We start from the raw sequence: 10,890 nt of genomic DNA on the forward strand, positions 1-10,890 counted from the left end.
CTGAGCACAAGTTTCACAGGCTGAGAAGTGTGGTGTAAGTACTATGTGTGATTACCTGTCAACCGGCGGTCAGCAGCAGCGTAGTTGTAGAGGTGATGATTAGTCGCACCTACCCATCTCATCTCACTCACTTGAACGTGTCTTCGGCCTGTCAGTGCTCTCGGTCATCGGGCTGCGCGAGGAGGGGCGGCTTCTTCTATGGAGGTTACACTCTGCTAATTGGATAAGCGAGGCAACTGCAGAGGTTTAATTACCATACTTGGAGAGAGGTAAACACATGCGTCTTATTCAGTGGTCGAAGTGGGGGGAAAGGGTAGGGGAACTGTGAGCAGAGCATCAGGGGGCGGGAATAATCCGAGCATTGGGCGGAGTCAGAGGTGTGGCTAGAAAGAGCAAAACATCCTAATTTTTAGTATGTTTGGCATTTCACTGACGAGTTACAGCTTATAAAATTATTTAATGCAACCAATAGATACATGTTTATTTGAGGTTTAATATATGAGTTATTGACATTAAAATACATTTACAATGTGGGATACATTTTCAATCAGAGAATGTCCCAAATACGCATGTGAGTGAAATCATAAGCCATTTGTCTCCGAGCCATGCAGTTTCTTTCATCAGCACTTCTTCTCCCTTTTTCTAACCATTGCTGAACATAAAATTTGGCTTTAGATTCTATGACAGGAGGCCTGACGTGTTGGGGAGCACTGTTGATTACATCATTCTGTGCCCCTCGGGCAATGCAAAATTGTATGCATGCGTTTTTTACATGCTTCACGCAACATGTCATGAAGCCAGCATTAGATGCCTCCTAGTTTCCCGTTATTGTATTTAGACATAGCACTCTAAAACAACCCAGACCTGTTGGTTTTGCAGATGCTTTTTAGCAGTATCAGATGAATGAGATACAACTATTTTATGAGTAGTTTGTGTAATTACTACTGTAGTTAATTAGCAATGAGAATTGTAACTGCATCAATTCTGAAAAATTATGAGACACAATATCCTAGTTTGCAAATGTTTTCCACATAATTATAGCTCTGCCGTGTTTGCCACATAATGCACCATCTGCTGCATAAGCTGATGGTTTTACCTAAAATAACATTTGTATCTCAAATGGATCAAAACAACGTGACTTGTGTTGCTGTGAAGTGGAAGGCCCTTTACAAAGGTTGACTGGTCACGTTCTCAGTGCTTCTATTAATGAAGCGAAAGCTTTGCAGAGACTGTTAGTATGTGTAAAAATGTCAAAATAACAAAGTATCAGAAAATGTACCACATTACGCTGCAGCCTTTCTTTGCTGCATAATTTAGTCAACACTGCAACATAATTTTGCCCTCCATTACTGCGTAATTGCAGCAGCCCCAAAGCAGGTAGCACATGTTAAAAGTGCTTGCTGCTTGCAGAAAAGAGACACTGTGAAGTTAGAGAATTTAGGGGCTTATTGACGGGAATGGTGGTGCAAAGCATCAAGTTACTTTGCTGTGCTGCCCTGTGTCACCGGGAAAAGGCAGAAATGCACAGTATTTATCCAATACGGTGCATTCCTGCCCTTTCCAAGTGCGCTGGTGCCGTTTTGTCAGCCTAGCGCCAACGCAGGCACCCTTGCATCATGGTGCAAGGGTGCCTCCATTGCATGGAGGATTGTATTTGTGCAGGAAGGGGCACCTTCCTGCACAAAAACAATCCTGAGAGGCTTTTTCCTCTTTCTATGTGTGCTGCACATAAAGAAAGAGGAAAAACAGGGAAAAATAAAGATATTTCTCCTTGTTGTAGATCTTGATGGAGTCCCAGGTTTACAAGTCCTTATAAATCTGGGAATGCGTAAAAAAATTGAAAATTGAGTGGGAACACCCACTGCAAAGCCTCCCTTGAGCAGAGTAAGGCAAAGCAGCAATTTGCGCTGTGTTGCATTACTCCATATTTATGAAACCATTCAAAGCCTTGCAAAGTGGCTTTGCATGGCTTCATAAATATGACTTGCAGATTTGTGTTGTGCATTTACCACGTTCCGTGGTGCAAGCATGACGCAAGGCCCTCATAAATATGGCCCTCAGTTTGGTGTGTGCAAATCCCGCATCGCCGATCCCTGGTGAGTTGAACTACTACTGCTGGAACAAGGCCAATGAGGCACTAATGGGTGAGGCAGACTGGCCTCAAGGGACCTGTGATCTCATTGACAAAGTCTCCGCTGTTCTAGGGTGTGCTGCTTCGTAGGCCTGCCCACAAGACTGGAGGTGAACTTCAGAATGGATTGTGGTGGACAGAAAAAGGTGAACCCACACTGGCCTCCGGTTGGTCTACTTGCTGCTGCTAAGAGACCAGGGCTTCTGTGGACTAGCGGGGCCTTCTAAGGTCTAGTAGGGGAATGTACTTCCTCAGGAGAGTGGTCTGGTGGACTGGTCATGAAGCCTGATTCCCCAGTTCCAGATTTGGTAGCTCTGGCCATAGTGCCATATCCTCTTCCCCTCTGAGCACCTTTCTGCCCCACTGAGAGACACTTGCACTGCCTTCAGCTACAACCCAATTGTGCCCCTTTATAAACACCTTGATGTGTCTCAATTCAAATTATGCACTGCTTGAAAAAAAGTTACAACATCCTGGAAAAAGCAAACACTCATAGGCAATGCAAGATTATGTAAAGCATGCAAAATATAAGCATCGTTACCTTAGCTTTTACACTCCTTGTTTAGAAATCAATTAGTGTTTTTTGCCTCAAACATTGAGGACATGAAAACAGTGCTCCTTGTGTACACAGGTGTGTCTTTGGTGTACTCATGGACAGCAAGGAAGGGGATAAGCAGGGCTCAGAAGATTAAGGGATTCTTCAGGAAAATCTGATCTGACTCACAGAAACCCACAAGGGCTCCTCCACATTCATGTCAGCCAGCTAGCTACTCAAACATCGACATTATGTATTAAAGCGTTCTGCTTACGATACTTTTTGAACTGTCTGACTTGCTAACTCTCCTACCCACAAACAACTTGAGAGACCTCTTGAGAGTTAAAGGCAAAATTATATTTTCATTTGGGAAGTGAAGGATACATCCAACTTTATTTTTTGTTATGACACAATAGTACATTAGTTATGCTGAAAAGTGTCGCAAAAAAAAAATCACAGACCTAAGAGGTCCCAAAGGCAAGACCTATTAGCTTTGCCAATGCTTGTTTAGATAACTCATTTACTAAATGGGGCCCTTTTAATTTGGTGCCAGACAGGGCTGAACTGGGAAACCAAAGCAGCCCTGGCAAATTTGTGTCCATCCCCTGCATGGTGTGATGCGAGCGAACGCATCAAGCAAGCCCGATGACAAAGGGGACACGGGGAGAGGGTGTTCTCTCCCCAAGACAATTTTGGAAAAAATTACATGAATGGTGCATTCTACAACACAGTGTATTATATATTCCATTGTATTAGCTTTTAGAGCACAGTAAATGATGACCTTACGGTGCACCAGGATACGACAATCTTGTTGGGGTCCTTCAAGGATTCCCTCACTATCACCCTCCAACACTGCCCCTCATCTCTCCATAGCCCCTCTCTCACATGTATTTAAATTGTTTTATAGTGCCTCTCCTACCAGTGTGGGACTTGGAGCACTTTACATCATGCACACATACAGAGACACTGAATCATAAGTATGTAAATCAATGTTTAGAAAATGTTTACAAGACAAAAAGGGTCTGCAAGGTGTTAGGATTCACATGCCATCAATTCTGTTTGGCATTTTTTTAGATCTGGAGAAGCACAACCCGAGGATTCAAAATGTAACATAGTGGTTGGATTTTCTAATAAGAATGTATTTCTACCCAAACAAACCAATTTAAGCAGTATTAGGATAATGAATGACTGCGAAAAAAACATAACTTCCAAACCCTTACTATGCAGTTTGCATGCAGCTCCTTGATGGCAGGTCATAACTCAAGGTGCTTGATTTATTACGATTGTAAGTTATGCACTGCAAGTAACTAAAGGATCTCTGTAACAAAAGCAGTAATGCACTGAGCTATACCCATTAAATACAGTTCTGTGATCTGTATGGTACAGGTTCTTTGCAGCGCACATCTTACCCCTCAACGCTACAATGGATGAGTCTAAAATAGCAATAGACAATACTCCAAGCTCTCTACAACAGGAAGGTCAACCACCAGATATATAAATCTTGACTCTTTTATTGTTGCCTGAAATCTGCTGGGCTTACAAGGAATTCTGCAGTGATTTTTGCGTTTTTGAGAGTGAGAAGTGTCATTGTTCTGGACAGCCCTGCAGGTTTTGTTACTGGGGGTTGGTTTTGCAGCCTCCAGTAACAAAACCAGCATCCCACCCCTCCATCCTCCCTTCCGATGCCCAGTACACCAGCCCAGCCTTGGTGCCTGGGCTTATTTGTTTTCACAGTCAGACCCTGGATGGGGTACACAAGGGGCTCTGGCGTCACAGAACTGGACACCTCGGGCTGCTTTTATGTTATATCCTTAGAAAAGGGTAAACAGTATTTTTTTAAAGACCACATCCCTGAACATAGACAGAGTAGCAGCACACATTCTTTAAAATATAATAAGAAAAACAGCTGATAAGACATTAAACATTTTCCACAGTTATTTTTAAAAAGCGCCAAGATTTGGCACAATCTGCCACGAATTCCACATGAAGTCCTCTTCCTTTCCTTGTGGCATCGTCAGTCTGGGTGAGCCCTAAAATAATGGGTAGATGAGGTCAAGGGCGGGGCTGCCAATGTGTCCTGATGTGCCCATTGTATTGGTCACAGTGGGGGCAGGGAGGTGGCCTCCTCACTAAATGAGGTGTAAATCACTGCCCAGCCGGGCCATCAGAGGTAGCCGTTTGTTTGTGCTGATTGATTGCTCCTCCACTGCAACACGGCTCCTACAGTGTTGCTGGGCAGGCCCCTTCCCACAAATACAGAGGGGAAGGGGGAGGAGGTCCTGGCAAATGCAGAGGCCTTTCTCGATGTGCACAGCCCCGTGCTGGATGATTCTGTGATATTTTTAAAGTTCGGAGCATTCCTGCCGTCCTGGGATGCATTTTTGAAATGAAGAAGTAGGGGAACGGACTTTGTTAAATTAAAAAAGTTGGGGCACGCTGTGTCCTTCCGATCCCGCCCACTTCAACCACTGGTCTTATTACACCAATAGCCATGTTGGAATCTAGTATGTAAACAGGCAACACTTGCATTTCATAAACTGCCTGGATCCAACTTTGACAAAGTATTCCCTTACTGCAGAGAGTTGACCCATGTGTGAAAGGAGCGTTGATATTTGGTGTGGCTGTCAGCCGCCCTAGCAATACTCCGCCCGCTCGCGGAACTCTGTGGAATTTGGCAGAGCTTTGCAGTAACTCTGTGGAATTCCGTGGAATAAAACTCCAGGAGTTCCACCCGGGCCTAATTTTAAGGGGCAAACAAACAACAACCCTAAACTGAGAACTCTGAACTCCAAGATACTTTGTTTCCATTGTGCTGACCTACTGTTTCATTGTTTCTTGTTGTGCTTCTTTTATTTCACCTTCTTTAGTAGAATCTGCAAGCACTGATACAAACTAACCTAGATTTGGTGGGTGACTTGACATTCTTCGTTCAGTAACACAGTATTAGTTATCAGCAGTATATAATCCTCCACTTTATTTCAGAGCAATAACTGAAAACAGTTACATCGTATCTATTTCGGGTACTCATGGTGTTCGCGGTCATTCTGTTATCACAAACACGTTCAGGTGCCCTGTTTTACCTTTACATTTGCATTGCATTTTCTCTTAATTGTGTATTTTGATTGTGTGCCCTTTGATTACTGTTTTCACATTGCATTTACAAAAATCTACAAATCCAATTTGACATTCAAATTTTCATTGCTTCTATGATAATGCTGTTGTTTGGTACCCAAACTACCCATCACATCCCATAATTTGAGCTAAGGGCTTGATTACGACTATGGCGGTCCATTGGACCGCTGTAGTCGTGGTGGCAGTCCGTAGACCGCCAGACTAGCGGTCCACCCGCCATTTTTCAACTATAGTGGTTAAACCTCCACACATCCACTGCTACCGCCAGGGATCCGCGATCCCTGGCAGTCTTGCAGCAATGTGAGGCTGGTAATATGCTAGCGGTGCCTCTGCATCACCGTCAAGCATATTACAAGTTTCCTCACTGCCACCAATTTCATGACGGTGCGGTGCGACCGCCATGAAAAGTGTGGTGGTGAGGAAACAAAGGGGGCCCTACAGGGCCCCCTTGTTGCCTCTGCACCAGGGGATGCATTCAGGGGCTCACATGGTGTGCTCCCTGTCTGCATGCACCCCTAGTCCCTGCAGGGCATGAACATAACAGTCCATGCCCTGCAGGAACGTGCAATGGCGTTCCCATTGCAGTGCCTTACTAAGGCTCATGTATGAGCTTTAGCATGGCACTGACTAGGGCCAGTCGCCGCAGGACCACCTGACATGGATTCCAGTCAGAATCCAGTGGGTGGTCACAACATGGCTTTGGTAGTGTGGGAACGGGGCGCTGATGTGGCAGCCTGGTCCTACACCGCCAAAGTCATAATAAGGCACAAGTCTTGACTGCTTGTCCACTGCTGCCTGGAGAGTCGAGTAGTTAGGAGGCCCACTTTCCTGGTCAGTGTGGAAACCCTATGATTTCACCTTTGATATTGCCAGATTGTCCCTGAAACTGAAAGCATTGGTAAAACACCCTGACAGCAGTGTTTAAGGGACCTATTCCTTTAAATCCCAAAAATATTCAAGGCAGTTTGAGGGAAGATGAATTAACTTTGCAGATGTCAAAAATTGCACTGGATTAGCAATAGCTGTTGTTATACATGCTGAAAACAGGCTCTGTTGAATGCTGCTGCTGGCATGTCACATACATTTAATGTTAGATAAAGGCAGGATCGTGAGGCCAAGGCTGTTGCTGTGGACCTCTGCAAAGCTGGCTGAATGTTAGGCACTGTAGATCAAATACAGCAGGAATTGTATGTGAATGTCAAAATAGGTGCAGGAGTCGCTTGGTGAAACGAGAGGGTCAAGAAGGTTAGGTTGAGCATACTCCACAGCCACCATCACAGACGGGCTTGCAGAAGAAGAGTTGCAAGGCTGGTGAATGGCTTGTTTCCAAGGCCATAAGCAAAAGGTTGAGCGCAACAGGGCTTTGCCATAGCAACCTAAGTACTGCTGACTGTGTTTGGTGGTTAGAGGGAGTAGTTTTGAGAGGGGTCAGCCATGGCAGAGTCAGGCACGTCATCAGGTAGTGTTGTATGTTATAATATTGAGTGACATCCTGTCACAATTTCGACTACAACAATATTGTGAAGGTATACATGTATAGGTATGTATAGATTTACTATTCTTAAATCCACATCTACGGACCTTGGATGCATGAACAGGAAATTCACAGGCAAAGATCAACTCTGATGCAAGTGAGACTCTGGTCTTGAGATATTGAGCAAAGTAGAATGGGTGTGGCTCTTTTTTTTCACTAAATGAAACCAAAATAAGATGGCAGTCACAGCAAGCACAATGTGGCATGTAACTCTGAGTTTAAAGACATCAGTGTACACATTAGGGGTCTAACCGTTGCTAGCCGGCCACTGTGCGAAAGAAACCATGATCTGTGTGAGACGCCTAACATTTATCAGCACAACAGCAGAGAGGAGGAAATGTTCCTGACAAAGATATTTGTGCAGCAGACAGGCGGGGGACCGCATTGAGACCAGTCATATCCCAATGAAAGCCGAATATGAGCAGTGCACACTTTCATCACAGAAATGACCCAGTACACCATGCTGTTCTTGTGTTAGAGAAATTATGCCATTCTCAGACTGTATTTATTATCCATCATCAACACAGCATTATGACATAGGACATATTATAGCTATAGACAGCAACAAAGGGCAATATTTACATTATTTACAAATAACAACATTGCAGGCAACTAATACATCTTAATTCCTCCAAACATTGTCAGAGTCATATTTGGCCACGCCTCTGGCCCCATTCGCTGTGGCATCACCTGTTTTACTTGTCCTGGACCAAGGGGGAAAACTCCCTCGCATGTCGTTCCATTCATTTTTTTCACAAGGCGAACAACCCCTAACCCCCACCACGCTCCCTTAGGGTAGAAGAAGCTAGGGCCAGCATAAAACTGGTCTCCCAAAACTCACCATGCCAAATTCACCGAATAAGGTATCCCCCTGGCCGCCATTTGGGGATGGACCAGGCCCTACCATGTCCCCCTTTACATCTGCAAAATCCCCCGGGTAGCGTAATGGAAGGCTATGGACACTTGCTGCAGCACACGTCACAGGCCCGTCTCTCGAGATTTTGAACCCCTGCCCCAGGATGGGACATCGGCTAAAGGCTAATTCCCTCCTAGGTTAATCTGCACTTACACCAGATGCCAAGGTTGACCACCTGATTTATAGCAAACACAACTCATCTTCTGCCTGACTTTCCCCCACTAGTTGAATGAGGGAAGACCTGCCCTTCTCGCTGTGTTGAATGAGGGGATGGGTGGGGTGGGGGAAGGGTAGCTCTGGTGTTGTTGGCAAGTGGAGTGCGTTGGTGACCGTCAGGGGTATCTAGTCAGAAAGGTGGTCAACAGCTGAGGTTAACCCCTATTTAGCACATCTGACTGCTCCTGCCAACTACCCAGGCGACCCCACCAGCCCTGGCCCAGCCAATGGCGCAAAGAGGTTTGCAGACGGAGACCTGTGAAAATTCGAATGATTCACCCACCATTTGCCACCAATCCAGACCGGTCAAATCCGTCCCGCACTTGTCCTGTGGCTATGCCAGCTTGTGGTGTGGGCCTTCCAGGACTCCGTTTTTAATGTTCGGATTGGCTAACATTAAGAAAATCTTAAAATCAAGAGCGTTGGGTCTATGTAAAGGAGGGAGATAGGCTGGGCTCCAATCACAGTGTATGTAGGGAATGATGTCTATCCTGCTGTACTTCTCAGATATTCACTGAACAATATTCATCAATCTTTTGTATCATGCAGCCAAGTCGACGATCACACTTTATCATCTTACTGATTTTGTTTTTCTATTAAAACATTTGCACAAGAGAGAACACCAATTCTGCACACTTCATGAATCTTTCAACGGTGCTTTATAAATGTGAAAAATTAAAAATGTTAGTTCTCCCAAGTAAAGAAACCCGTGGGATTCTCCTCAAGTGAATACCTTTAATAGTGTGCAAGATGTGCGTTAGACGAAAAGAATTTCATGCCGTACTTAAATTCCATTTATCCTATGATTGATATGTCAATGATGACATAGTAATATGGGGCATAGGTCTGCTGTTATTTACATAAATGAAGGGAAAGATGGGTTGGGAGTTGTTTTTCAATATCCGTCCAGTATTGTTAAATTTACGTGGCGTGTTCCCAAATTATTATGTATCACACTCTAAATGTCCTTCAGCATCAGTGGATGGCGACAGTGAGTAGTTATTTATAGGTTTATGTGGTGCAATTTAAGTTGGTATGTTCTGCTGACGTGTTTCGACTGCCTGTACTTAGGAGGTCTTCTCAGAATATGGACTGGTGTAAACACTTTATGGTTCAGGTGCATATGGCTCTGATGATGGATGAGACCTTGATAAATGCAGGGTTTCAATTGTGACCGAAAGGCTCACTTACGGGAATTCATTTGATGATTCAGATTATAACACTTTTAGACAAAAGATATAGGATTTTGGAGGGGAGTGACTGGTAACGAGACTTGGACGTTGTCTCTTTTTTATTTTTAAAAAAGCGTGTTGAGGACATGGTGAAATGGATTGGCTGCAGGTCGGGCCCCTTAGTCAATGCCATTGGAGCCATGTTTAGTAACTAGGCACCTTTCATTCTCTTGGTGCACCATGTGCTAATATTGTACCACACCTCTCGTAGAAGTACTAAAATGAATAGATAAATAGAAGCAGAAATCACAGCACTGCTGAGAAAGGACAGGCTGCTGTGCACCAGCAGATGTGTGATTTCCAGAAATGATGAGGGGATCTCTAAGTCACTGTGGTTATCCAAGAGTCTTCAAGGCCGTCGGCTTTGATAATTTTGGTGGTTTGCATGAAGAACAGTGAAGTCAACATGCCAACTGACTCCCAGACACTGAGCACTGACAATGAACAACAGAACCACTCCAGACCGGCACAGGACACCTTGTGTATTGGATGACCTTGACAGCCTTCCTGCAAGGCACATGTTTCCAGTGTTCAATATTTGGAGCCCCTACTATCAGATCCCTATAGGAAACGATCAGGAGAGGACTTCAGTTAGCTGCCCACTTGGCTTCTACGAGATCTAACATATGCCTCAAGCCGTCTCCGAAACCCCAGCAACTTTCCAAAAACTTGCGGAGAGGATGATAGGAAACATAAACCTGTCTGCCCATTAGAACTCTCGACCACCTCAGAGAACAGAGGTTCAAACTAGACTTTGAGAAATGTCAGTTCTGCCCCTTCAGTGGCAGTGACATAAAAACAGAGCATTGCATGTAAGTGGATCAAGCCCGGTCAGAGGCCTGAGCCTCTGGCCTCATCTCAACACTGAAAGAATACTAGAGTTTTCTGGGGCTCTGCAACTATTCCATTGCTTTATTTCCAAATTTGACATTACTATAAACCCCTGTGTCAATTAGTTGCTGCCCAATACAGCAGTGACACTGAAACAACTCAACCATGACAACGTGTCACAAAGACTTCAAACCTGTTAATATAAAGTAACATGCCTCAAGCCTCCGAATCTAAAATTACCAGCGCCAGATTGAATCCGACAGATATAGAGACGGAGACAGTGTGGGGCGGGTTGAGGCAGCCCTCTATGTGAGCATTGTTCATTCTGTGATCCCGGAGTACCTGGCTGGCCCTTCAGATACA

Source organism: Triturus cristatus, chromosome 1_2 (assembly GCF_964204655.1).
Source record: "Triturus cristatus chromosome 1_2, aTriCri1.1, whole genome shotgun sequence".
Lineage (NCBI taxonomy): Eukaryota > Metazoa > Chordata > Amphibia > Caudata > Salamandridae > Triturus > Triturus cristatus.